Source organism: Falco punctatus (assembly GCF_963210335.1).
Source record: "Falco punctatus genome assembly, chromosome: 5".
Taxonomy (NCBI): Eukaryota; Metazoa; Chordata; class Aves; order Falconiformes; family Falconidae; genus Falco; species Falco punctatus.
In genome coordinates, this window is record NC_137584.1 from 88,209,050 (window position 1) to 88,222,316 (window position 13,267).

The 13,267-nt window shown below is 40.3% G+C and overlaps 1 long non-coding RNA gene across 1 annotated transcript in view; it reads right to left on the reverse strand.

Annotated features, from left to right (window-relative positions):
• Positions 1 to 668: 668 nt before the first annotated feature.
• Positions 669 to 13,267, reverse strand: part of LOC308064535 — a 31,747-nt gene continuing 19,148 nt past the window's right edge. Inside the window, exon 3 of the long non-coding RNA XR_013928428.1 lies at positions 669 to 9,519. This is a non-coding gene — a long non-coding RNA (uncharacterized lncRNA). The remainder of the gene's footprint in view (positions 9,520 to 13,267) is intronic.

Here is a 13,267-nt window from a genome sequence, read left to right on the forward strand (position 1 = left end):
TTCTACAGACAAAAGAGCCTGGCAGTAGCACTGAAACAGTGAGCTAGCCAGCTGCATCCCCGCTCTGAGGCAATATTACACAGGCAGATTTAACTGCAGTGAAATTCTAGAAATAATCTTCTTTCTTAAGACTTTTCCTAGACTACAGAAAGAATTCTTCAAAATGAAAAAAATGAACTGAGCAAATTTGAATGAAGTCTGTACTTCAGACAGAAGTGTTATTGCCGGCACTTTAGCAGAAGTTTCCAGATAACAGGTTTCAATGGTAGCAAACTTCCAGCTGTCAATCGATTCTATGTCTGCACTACTAGAAAGTGATTTTATTCTTCAACAATTGGCATACTTTGGTGTATTTTGTTTGTACACGTGAATTGAAAGCACATCAGCAAGAAATATGTATGATACATAACAGAGAAACTTCTGCCCTAGTAAAAATAAAACATCTAAGGTAGGCCTTCACTTTGACTTCAGCTTCTATGAAATCCTTGGCCCACAACATCTGAGCTCTTCAGCATTTAGGAGATGTTACAATGAATACATCTAGCGTGTGCTGGCACAGGAGGGCTGTTACACTCTGCTAGCTGGAAGCACACCCTTCCCGAGATAAATACTGGTACCTGTATTAATGACAAATGGGGCAGCCCCTTTCTTACATCCTAACAAGCCCTGTAGCAATTCAGTTCAGAGGGTGGTCAAGAAAGAGCCTGCAGATGGAGGAGCTGTTTTCCAAAGGAAGGAGAGGACAGCAAGCCCAAGCTCCATATCCTGAGCCTCAGCATCGCTGCCCAGGATTGCAGCACCCTTTTACAATGGCAATGATAGAAAGGATGGCTGGTTAACAGCTTCTCTAGGGGAAGGCGTAAATGGCATTTATCAGGTGTAAATCCTTCTCCCCTAGATGAGGTTTAAACATACAGAAGCGTGGCTTGATGGCCTTGCATTGCTCCTCAATAGAAGATTATTCGAGTGGTGTTTGTTGCATATCCATACCACCAGCGCTGATGCTCTTCTGCACATGTAAAGCAAAATAGTCCCATCGGTTTCCCCTTGCTCAACAAGTGCTTTGCTAACAAAGCAAACATTTGTTCCTAATAAAGGAGACCCAACACTCCAGTAGTTCCCTGGAAAATAATGTTTTGAATTTCTTTCATCCAGGACAACTCTGGTAAATATTCATAAATCTTGAGTCACCAAAAAAACTGTTGCTGTGACAGTTTGATGCATTATTCAATCAGCAGCGTTTAATCTCCAGAGAAGTTTGTTCGTTACACAGCTTTTTCTAATTAGTATTTCCATTTTTGTACCGAACTGAATGTTGATTCAGAACAGGAAACAATACACTAAGCTTAAATATATACTTATTTTTATTCATTACAATGTCAGAAAATGCTGACAGTGTGTCAATCCAGCTAAAACCACAAAGCACTCATATCTGAAGGTTTTATACATGAGAGACTTGAAGATTTTTCTCCTGAAGTGTCCAGCTTTTTTTTTTAATAAGATTGAAATAAATATACCGAATCTTTCAGAGTCACTTTTTCATCTATATTTCAGTAGCAGTTAGCACTTTCAGACAGCTGAGTAACAGCATCCAAAAGCCAGTTATTAGTCATGATTATTACAGTTGCAACCCTGCACAGGGCTTACATTAGAACATTAAGAGTCTGCACAACGCTTTGTGTTTATTACAGCTACTACAGGCTTCTACCATCCAACAGTATCTGAAGAAGAAAAAATACTGCTAAAGTCTCCATGCCCTGCTAACATAAGGTGGGGAGGTTTCACTGGCTTCAGGTGAGGCTCTGCCCATTGGTTTGCAGGTGCAGTGTGACCCTGACTGATTCCAGACTAGCAGAGTCTCAGAAAACCTTGTTCATTACAACTTCCTATAAAAGATGTGGACAGAATGTCTGTACAATGAAGCTGTAAGCTTTGTAATACAAGGCTTTTACATGCCAGCAGAGGTTGGTCTCTGCTGGGTTAAGAACACCTGTCTCACTTCCCATGTTAAATTTTGATGCATGTGTTATGTTGAACCATTCTACTCTTCTAGAGCCTCTCTGTAAAGCTTTGATTAAATAAGGACACGGCATGTTTTAAATGCTAACGTCTTTTTGAGATCTGAAACAAGTGCTGTGGCTTTCAGAATTCAACGCACTAAGCATTGCCTTAATAGCCGTGTCAACTCCAAAGCACAAAGCAGCAGTATAATGAGCCTTGCAACATTCATGTTTCCCCTTAGCTCTACAAAGCTCACAAAGCACTAAGTGGAAAGTCCCCTCAGTGCAGCTACTCCAGATCTTTGGCTAGGAGAGACAGGCGCTCCTGGCCACAGGCCTTCCCTGCTGCATGCTTGGCAGCTTTTGCCAGCATTCCTTGGACTGCTTCCTTTCCTTCTCTCCCTGAGACCAGCATTCAAGGCTTCAAACCCCTGTGAGCCCTGGCTTCCAGCCTTAGGAAGACAAGGCTGCGTCAACCCAGGAAGAGCCAAACCAGTCCTCTCTGCATTGGTTTTGCTGTCCCTACCTCAAAGTTGTTGATTATTTCTCTTATTAATCAACACAGCTTGTTCTGTGCGCTCAGGAAGGATAAACCCGTGACTGATCTTATACATGACATACAAACTTCTCTGCCTCTTCCTGCAGAAGAAATTCACAGGCATTCCAACTATATCCTGACTGTAAATAAGAAAAAATGTCCAGTTCCCCAAAAAATTAAAAAGTGACGTTGGACTACAGAAAGCGCTGCTGACGGTCAGTGGTAGAGGTCCTGCAGCATCAGCTATTACTGTGCTGCAGAACTGAGACAACTACGTAGATTGCTTCTACAGTGCTCTAACACTCACGGAATTCCTCTGTATAGTAAAATATACACAAGTCAAGAATCGTGAGCTTTTGTGAGTTCTCTCGCTGTTATCATTGGAGTTTGTAATCTTTTGACCCGCAGTGAGCTGCACCACTCCAGTATGAGTGCATAGATACAAACAGATCTCCATTGGAGACAAGGCTTAAAAACAATGACAGCTTTTCCATCAACGTTGATGCCAAAAATCTTAAATTAAAAAAATAATTCATACCAGCACATCTGCATTGACCAAGTGTAAGGCTTTGATATTCTTTTTTTCCTTATTTAGACAAACTTGAGTCTCAGTGTTGCCATTTACAAGTGCTTCATGTGCTATCTGTAATGGCTTTCCCTTCCCCAGAGGACAGACACTTCTACTCCCTTTATCCCAAACAGCGAGCATGGTATCCCATCCGGTAACTTCTGCAGCCTTCGAACAGTCCTGAGAGAAGTGACAATAAACTACCAGTTGATGATGATGGAGGCAAGAACCATACGACTGTGTCGGAGGTAGGATGGACCTTCTGCCCATTCCCAGCATGGTAACTGCAAGGTTAGGTGCCATCCTGCTGTTACAGGAGTGACTGTGGTAACACTGCTGGTAATATCTACATTAAGCTACAACATATGTGCTACAGGGACCAAATGTTCTCAGAAGCTCAAACTGAACCATTATGAGTTTAATGTGAAGCCGAGAGGGCACTGTCTGCAGAGAAGTGGTAGTAGCATGCAATAATATCACAACACACACTATTTTCTGCTCAGTCTAAGTCGCTGTGCCAACAGATTCAACCAAGGTACTTCCACCTTTCAGACTTATTGTAGAGAACAAGCCCTGGCCAATTCTACATATAGAATATATAGTCTAAAGCTGGTGTGGTTTGGTTTGGTTTTGAATTAACTTTATTATTTTTACTTCTAGCTTCAGAGACATCTCAGCCTAAATACTACACTACAGGCAAGCTGAGCAAATGCAAGAAATGCTACTGTGTGAAAATACAACTGCAGTCACCCCTGTTCCATATGAAAATGATGTGACTGCACTCCAAAGATTTAAAAGCATTAAAACAAAACAAAAAAACTCAGACTTCATGTGTCTTTCAGTTCTGTCACAGACTGAACACTGTTCAAGAGGCTTGCAACACTCTGTCTATCAGAACAAGGCAACAGTCATATATAAATGTGCTGATCATCTCATTTTCAAATGCACAATGAACTTTGCTACCCTTGAGGTGGATGGCTAAGAAACCAAGAAAGGGTGCCAATGCACTCCTGGTGCAAAGTCCCACCAAAGCGTATGGAAGAACAAATTTGCCCCAATATGCTAAAACATGGATTAACTGCTCTTGCTTAAAACAGAACTGTAAGAATTTAGACCCAACCATTTTAATACAAATTCAGTATAACTCATTGAGGAAATACTTCCAGGGAAGATGTTTGTTTTAAATACAGTGAAAATATTTCCTCTACAGATCATTTGCCCTAGCTTAGAAAAGTGCTTATTTTTCACTAGGGATCTAGAACTAACATTTTGTGCTTGCATACAGGTACAGAATCAGTTACATAATGAGCTAGCAGAGCTGGAAAATTTCTTGCAGGTTTGTTTTGGTGGGTTTGTTTTGTTTTGTTTTTAATAAAGCAAGCTATCAATTCTTCCTTCTGCTTCAGCCCTGAAATGCTAGCAGCAGCAGCCCTCAAGCACAAATAAGCAAGCAAAGAAGGAATGCTGCCACATACTCAGCTCCAGGATTAAGATATGATCCAAACAGCACAGGAAAGAGAGATTACTAGCCACCTTGTCAGTCTTCCCATAGCCTTTCCATTCCTGGAAAACCATGACTAGGACAGGTAAGTACAATTCTTCCTCCCATGCACTCCATTCTACAAATCCACAAGTGATCATGCCTGATCAGGGACACCAGCTTCTGTCCAGGTATCTAAAGGGAAAACTGTGGAGAGGCATGAGCTTGGAGCCATGGTACTATAGAAACAGCAGGAGAGACAGGAGAATCTCAAAGCGTATTCAAAGACACTGAGCTTTTGACACACAGGCAGCAGGGGAAACAGTCACTAGGAATCTTCAAATGAAAATACAATACCAGCGAACCCACAAAAAAATTCCTTTGGTAGTCTCTATCTCAGTCACCTCTTCTTCCAGGTTCTGCTAGAAAGATTGCTCCTAACCTCAAAAATCTCCTACAGAACTTCCGGAGTTTTATTGGTAAGTAGCTTTAAGCTTCTGGCTCACTAAATTCAGCGTCAGTAACTTTCTACAGATTTCATACCAATCTCAGAACTTTCAGATCTCACTAGACCATTCTCCAGGCAGTCAGCAGTTGCTAGTGAATACTGTCATAGCTTATCTACCATCCCCTAATGTTCTGTCTCATCTGTAACAGAGAGACAGAAAAGGCTTTCTCTTCTCTCTCACCATTTGCTGTTAATCTTTTATTACTCCTTTGCCTCAAAGGCTCTGCTGCAAGTAGCTATTTACAAACCTTGTAAGGTCCCCAGTCATTCAATAACTTCTAATGTAATAATCCATGGGGATGGGGGAAACAGCACTATATTGCATATTACAGGATGGGCAAGGAAGCCTTGTATGTCCTACACAGTGGGCATACCAACTGAGTACATCAATACCCTGCGGAGCAGCACCACTCAGAGATACGAGGAAGCACTCAAAGCAGACGTTGGCACAGCTCAGCCTGGCAGGGTTCATTGCTCTGATTTTGTGCCACTTCCTACTCTGTTCAAGTAGCAGTCTTTGAGCTGCATTCCCGTGAGGCACAGCTACAACAAAAAAGAACAAGTGGCTAAGGGAATCAGAGAGCACTTGTTATTCCCCAGGTCCAGGGTACACACCCCGTCTGAACCCAAATTCAACACCAGGATAAAGTGTGGACATAGAGCAGTCTCCTTGCCCTGACTGCTGCATCCTGTTTTCCCACATAAATGAAGTCCAGGTGTAAACCAAGGGACCTACTATATTCTTGTAAGGAATTCCACCTGGGTAGAACACAGTGTTTAACCTGTATCACACCACAGCCAGGCTAGCCTCTTAGCAATTGTCACCCATCTTTTTTCTAATCAAAATACAAAAATCTAGACATTAACCACGTTACCATCACAGCCTTCTTACCTGCTCTGCCACTACTGATTCTCTTGAAGAGCAGACTATGAAAAGAATAACTTTCTACTGGGAGAAGAGGCACAGATCCTCCCTGGTTAGCGCACACTACTGGCTTTCACTTCTCTGGCTCCAAAGAAAACGCGTATCTAAACTGTGTTTTCTTAGCAATCCACTTTCTGACAAGTACTTCATGAAGCTACACTGGACTGTGAAAAATCAAGAAACTGGAATCTTAAAATCCGAAGTGATTATTTCTTCAGACGGCATGATTTTTAAATTGTTCTCCCTACAAGAAGGAAGTGTTTGCTCTGTCAAGACAGTGTAAGGTAGCCCAGAAAAACTCATGGATTTCACTGTCACTGTTCCTGTTTGCTTGTTCTAAAGACTGTATTAATTTTCTTTTTATTTTTCAGATTCTTAATTTCTGCATACTACAAATCTTGATGTAAGCTAATAATTTGTGTGGATAAACAATGCAATCGCTTAAATAGCCACCTAGTTTTCTCTTTTACAGTACATCTGGTACAACAACCAGTTCTTACTTTCTGGAGAGAAAGATGAGAAGAACTCACATACTCATATGTATATTCACACACAGAAGCACATACAAAGAAGTGTTTTAATGTGTTGAACATAACCCCAATTTTAAAGATTATTTACAAATAAAAAGGGCCAAAACACAAGTTAACCACAAGTTCAAGTGCCAAATCCAGGAAATCTTTCTCCTTTATGTACTCATCACAAGTGCCATGCTAGAATTTTCCATTCCACAAGATTCAAGCTTGTTTTACCCCACATTTTATTTGATACTGGAGAACTTAAATTGAGGAGAAAAAAAGGTAGAATCAATTTCAGTCCATCTACTTCTATACTTTCTGGGCTTTTATTAAAGAGTCATAGAAATAAAAGATTAAGTGAAGTAATGGTCCTTAGGATGCTGTGAGAAAGTAGGCTGGTTCTATCAGCTCATTTATGAGTTACCTGCTGCATAGCCCCTTTGATGCAAAAATCCTGGAGGAGGACAAGGCTTTAGTGCAATCTGCATTGGGTAACCCAAATCAGTGCTTTAAACTGCTGCAAAAACACAAGAACATTTATCTTCAATTCTGTTTCATTCATGGACTACAAATTTTCAAGCAAAGCTTTATTTAAAACGAGCAGGTACAAATTATTAGTCATTACAGTCAAGAATAAATGCCCAGCTCTGGTAAGATTTCTCCTCTGTATTTTCATGATTATTTCAATTCCCACAGCTCCAGTAAAAGCAAACTAACTGCTGAGGATTCAGGGATTTGAAGCAATTTTCTTCCAGCTCACAGCTGCTTCACAGAAATCACTACCATGTGAATACTAAAAACAGTAAAACTTTTACTTTTGTTGTCAGTAGTATACCACAATGAACAATGGAACTTACAGAGACTAATTTCCTGTACATCTCCTATGGATTCTATGGTGTTTTAATATTATGGTTCAACTCATTTTGTAGCCCCTCTTGTCATTACGGACACTAATTTCATCCACTGTACTCTGTCCAGATATGTAATCTCATAAAACGCAAAGCAACTCAGTGTGGGACCTCAGTCTCGATTTTCACGGAAAATATGTAACATTGGAGGTGGAGACGTGCAGAGAAGGAAGAAAAGCAGGACAAACATGCCTAGCACAAGCTTCAGTTTCTTAAGAAACCACACTAGAATTGCCAGAGGAAAAAAAGCAGCAATGAAAAATACTCCAGGCAATCACTAGATGGTGCTACTAAGGGCAAATAGGCACCATGAAGGAGCTTTAAAAACCCAGGAGCCACCCGTAAGGTGTAAGCCTCTTGCAAAAGACTCTCCATCCCATTTGTAACTCCGCAGGCCACTTCTCCTCCCATGCAAACACGCTACAATCTTGCAGAACCTAGTGCAAGTACTTATATGCAAAAGTGACTCCCCTTTGCTATTGATGAGTCTCTCTGAATTCAAAGCTGAAACTTCTCCTGAGGAGCAGCTGCCACGGAGTGCTCTGGGGTGCAGGAGGAAGTCAGAGGCAGACAGAGGTCAGGGGCACACACGGTGCTGAACCTCCTTGACAGGCCACGGCTGCCCGCAGCCCTCACCACCCTGCCTTGAGCCTTCGTTGTGTGCAGCCTCAGGAGAAGTTTCTGCTTTCCCACAAGTTCAGGAGCTTGCGTTTCTTGACATGCACGATCATATGGACTACTCACCCAAACTACAACACCTTCACAGTTCTTATAAATAAGGATTCTTCCTTAATAGAGCAACTATTCCCCACTTCAGAGATAACTCCACACTGGACCAAAATAGGCAGGTATTCTGTAAATTTCTGAAGACAGAACTAAATCTCACTTCAGCACTAGATACTACAAAGAACATGCCAAACCACAAGCTTCTGTAATCAAATTTATGTCCATGTTGCTGTGTGCCAGAAGCTAGAACCGAGCTAGCTCTGAACAAGATAATAATCTAGCATTTTGCCAGTTAACAGGATTCTAATACCCAGTCTCAACACAGCATTTTTCTGCAGTGGGCCAGTGCACACTCTGCTGTCTCAGTCCTCTACCGGGCAATGAATCTGAGTTGGCAAATTTAAATCTCCACTGTAATGTTAAACGATCTGTCTCTCCCCACCCCCTCCAAAGTGCTTCATTCTCAGGGGAGTAACATTGGCATTTATGGAAGTAAATGCCTCAGGGTTTTGCTAATGTGCTAATGAGCTAAAGCCTTCCACCTTCAGATCACAAGCATGAATCCTACTCAGCTCAAAGGTAAAAACACCGTTTCTAGCAGAAATTCGATATCAGCATGAGTTCTAGTTCCAGCTCCTCCCTCACAAATTCATCTTTATGCTTTCTGTGCAGTTGTATTTTCCAAGTTAGACAAGGCTTTGAGCTCAGCAGAGCCTTCTGCCAAGGACCAACTGCAGCAAGATCCAAAGTCATTTTGATACAGATCTTCAGGACATACAGAACAGATTATCACCACTAGAAGGGGGGGGGGCGGGGGGAGGGGGAGAGAGAATTTAAAAAAAATATATATGTAATGTAAATTCTATGAACTGGAATTCAAAGAAGTGCCCAAAATACTGAGTTGTTTTCCAGCAAAACTACAGAAAGCAGTATTTGTATAAATACCAGCTGCTTTAGACCCCTTTAACACAAAAGATTCCGCTGTGGCCACACTATGTTATTTAAACTATGCAGTTTTGCTTACACACAGCAAACAGCTACAACCAATATATTTTTAGAAAGATGTCATACAAAATCTGAAGAACCTGCTTTGGGAAAAAATAAACAGAAAAAAAAAAAAAGTTTTGAATTCTAGCATCTGCAAATCCTCCTACAGGGCTTGTGCCCCTTTATCCTGCTGATTCACAATCACAGTATTATGCTCCATCGCTGCTCCTAGCCACTGCAGAGGTTCTTCTCTTCCGCAGGAGGGAGCGTTTCTCTTGCAGAGAGGACTGAATCTCTTTCGCAGGTCTCATTTTGGAAACGTGTAGGAGCCCTAAACGGTTCTGGAGTGCCCCACGCCTGACAGCTTCCACACAGCATTAGCAAAGAGGATTCAGAAAATGAAGAAGAAAAAAAGAAAAAACTAGAAAATGAAATCAAGCATTTATAAGCAAAACCATTCTTGGACCTGGTGTTACCAGCATGCTATTACTCCTTCCCATCAACCCCTAATGCAATTATTTATATAGCAGAAAAACCTGAGAATATCAAGTCCAACACCATTTATGTCCAGACATATCTGACATACATAAACTTCACTCATGTGACTGAAGGTATCAGCTATCCAGACAATACCAGAAGAGGAACAATAAATCACAGTAATTCAAAGAACATCACATTCTGAGAAGAAATCTGGCCTAACAGCTGAAAGAAATAACTGAATACAAATTTGAAAATATATTTTAGAGGACACAAATCAGCCCTCTCTCTGGACAACCATTTATTAACCCAGCAAGTGACAGTCAGCTTTTACTAGGGTTAACTTGGGTGGCTGCTTTTTCCAGAAAAACAGCTCACTTCCATCATTCAAGTTCTGTGCCACACTTGATCTGCAGCTCTGAGCTGCAATTTCTACCAAGGTAGCACTGTGCTATCATCATGTTTCACAGCTGCTACTTCCACTACTGTTTCCTTAGCAAAAAAAAAAATCACAAAATGCAGAGGTGACAAGCCACGTGGGAGTGATGCTTAACCTGTGCTGTTCTCACCATCTAATAGCTGGGGAATTTCATATTGCCTGCTATCTAAGTTCTAGTCCAATGGGTATCTCCCCCTCCTGATGTGTATAGCTAATTGCCATCGTCAACAGTGGGAATAACATGTGCCCACAAAGGGGACAATGAGCCCTTGAGGCCTGTTGTAGCAGTAATTTCAAAATATCAGGGTAAACATATTTTGCATGTGATAGGTAATAAGCCTGGGCACCAGTTTCTGTGTTTAAGAACACATTATAGGTTTGTACACTCAGAGCACTAGGGATACCCTACTCATCTAGTTTCCAGCTTTGTGCAAGTTTCAAGAAACGGTTCTGCCATGAATAACTAACTGCTATATACACAGATTTATACACACAAATTAATCACAGATCAAAGGTCTGTGGAGCGAAACAGGGTAGAAAGGATTAGGCAAAATACATCTGCTCCAAAGGTCTTACAATCTTGATTTATGACTAGCCACACAAAAAATAGCTGCTCAGAAGTCTTTCCTCCTATTAAAGTCATAACAAAAAAACACTACAAGTCTTCCCTGTCCTCAATACTTGCTATTACTTCAAAGCCAACTATGGTATAAGCATGCAGGCTGTGTTTTGGCTTACACATAATCAACTCCACAAAGATAGATTCATCTGCCTGCCATGGTCAGCTAAACAGAAGGCTGAATGTTAAGTCAAAAAAGCCAGTTCTAGAGTGATTAACATAGTGGTGTTCAATTTTCTCCTATCAAAGCCCTATCTAACATTCCAGGGGAAAACAAATACATCCAAACAATCTGCAGACCACATCAGATAACACTCTATACTCAGGGTAATTTTTCAGAAGAAAACTCTCCCTGTTCACAGGTAATAAAGCCTGCCAAATTATCATGCTATATGGTACTAAGTGAATCACCAAAAAAACATTAATAATGAAACAAAACAGGCCAGACAGCATAGCTTGAGAAAAGACTGCAAGTCCCAGTACAAGCAAAGGCAACCAGAGAGTCTTGTTTGTATAACACTTAACAAGTCCCAGAGGGAAAAGGGACAGCTGTGTAAAGCTGCCTTGGTTGTCCCCTTTTTTTTTTCTTCATCATAATTACATCTGTTGCTGATGTTTTATAAAATGAAATATCCAGAGAGTCTCCTGAAAGTTCAGTGTGAACGCTGATATAACTTGAACACAGAAAACAGAGGAAAAAAGCATCCTCAGTGATCCATTTTAGAAGTTAGCCAAGATCATCTTGGAAGGTTAAATCTCCTTAGCTCAAGTAAAAACATTTACTGAGGAACACTGCATTTTCAGCACTCACTTTACTTATTTTGAGTACAAGGACTTAAAGTGAACTTGACCTCAAGTTTCCCAGTAGGACTTGGAGCTTACAAAGACAGTATGTCAATATTTACACTCATTCCATGACTCCTGTCTAATTCTTTAAGTCGATTTTTTTTACTTTTTTTTTTCCCCTACATTTGCAAGGGAAGTATGGACTTTTTAAAGATCCTGAAAAGAATCACTCTCTTACAATTTGAAACTGCAACTAGAAACACAAAACACCAGAGCAGATTTTACTCTAAGATAAAAAAGCAAAGGACAGAGTACAAGGTGGGTAACTAGAATTCAAGTCTGGGAAATAATAATTACTTGGTTTCACTCCAGTTCCCATAATCACTCTTATAAACTGATCCAGAATGTTTTAACCAAAGCTAGATACCTGGATATATAGCCTGAATTTCAGAATTGCTAAGCATCTATCTGCTTTACTTGACTTGAAAGAAAAAGGGACATGAGAAGCTGTAAGAATCAGAAAATTCTCAGGCAATTCTGAAAAGGGAATAACTGGCCCTTCTTATTTAAAGTGTTTCTTAATATTAAAGATCCTTCAAAAATTACTTTTCAAATAAAGTTTAGAAAAACACATGCCAGCTAAAACCTTATCAAAACCTTTTAATTTTCAAGCATTTTTAGCAGAAATGCAATCTTTACAAACAAAAAGTTAACTGGAAGTTTGGGATGCTTAATTTTTTTGATCTAGTAGCTGAAAATTTTGTAACAGGAAATTTTCTACAAAAACCTGTTTTGGTCTAAAGAGCTCCATAAGTAGCATGTTGTAATTACAACTGTATACAACTAATATTACAGACCACTTACCTCTGTGTCATGCCTGTAAAATAACTATGGCTCATAGATACAAGACTAACAGTCACCAAGGGTGATGTTTTTTCCCCTTTTAAGTATTGCTTTCTAACAAGATAAAGAGTTAAAATAATCATTTGGCTTTCTAAGGTTCTCTTGGCCTCAATCCTTTCTCTTATTCCAAATTAGCAAAAATAAATGGTAGGGTATGATCCTTACTGAGCTACATATCTACTTAACCCTGAACATTAATGAGTACCAGGTCTTTTATCCCAATATGGTTCCTTTTTGTGCTACCCTTGCATAGGAGGCATACCACAATTTTAACTAAAGGGAATGTGACTGGAGAGTCCAACTGCAGTCTCCAGAGGGCATGATTTAACTCCTGCCTGGCAAAGCAAGCTCAAGAAGCAAGTGCAGAAAACCAGAACAGTTATCGGGACTTTTCTGCTTCAATTAGATTGCTATTTGAGTGTGAAATGAACTTGGGCAACTACAGTGCCTCCAGCTTAGAAGCAAAGTCAATACATTGATTTGGAAGCTCACTTTTATGGAACATGAAACACTCACATGATGCCTCGACATCATTACAGCATATATGAAGCTTTACAGAACTGCTTGAATCCTTTTAAAAGTTTTACAGCCCAGAAGGGCTTTATTTAAGGTATCTGACCTGCCTGGTAAAACTGCGTTTACAACATTCTATGTGACGCGCTGCCATTTCTGAGTAATTTGCACCTGTAAAATATCAATGGACACAGAAGTGTTCTTACTTTGCATCCTTTGAATACAACAATTAAGTAAGAGCAGGAGCCAGCAAAATGCCTGCACTGAAGTAGAAGTGTAACTAACTAAAAATTAAAATTCTCCACAAAAATACTTGATATTTAAGAAAAAATATACAGAAAGCATATGGGCATCTTCACTAAGGTTAGAAACATA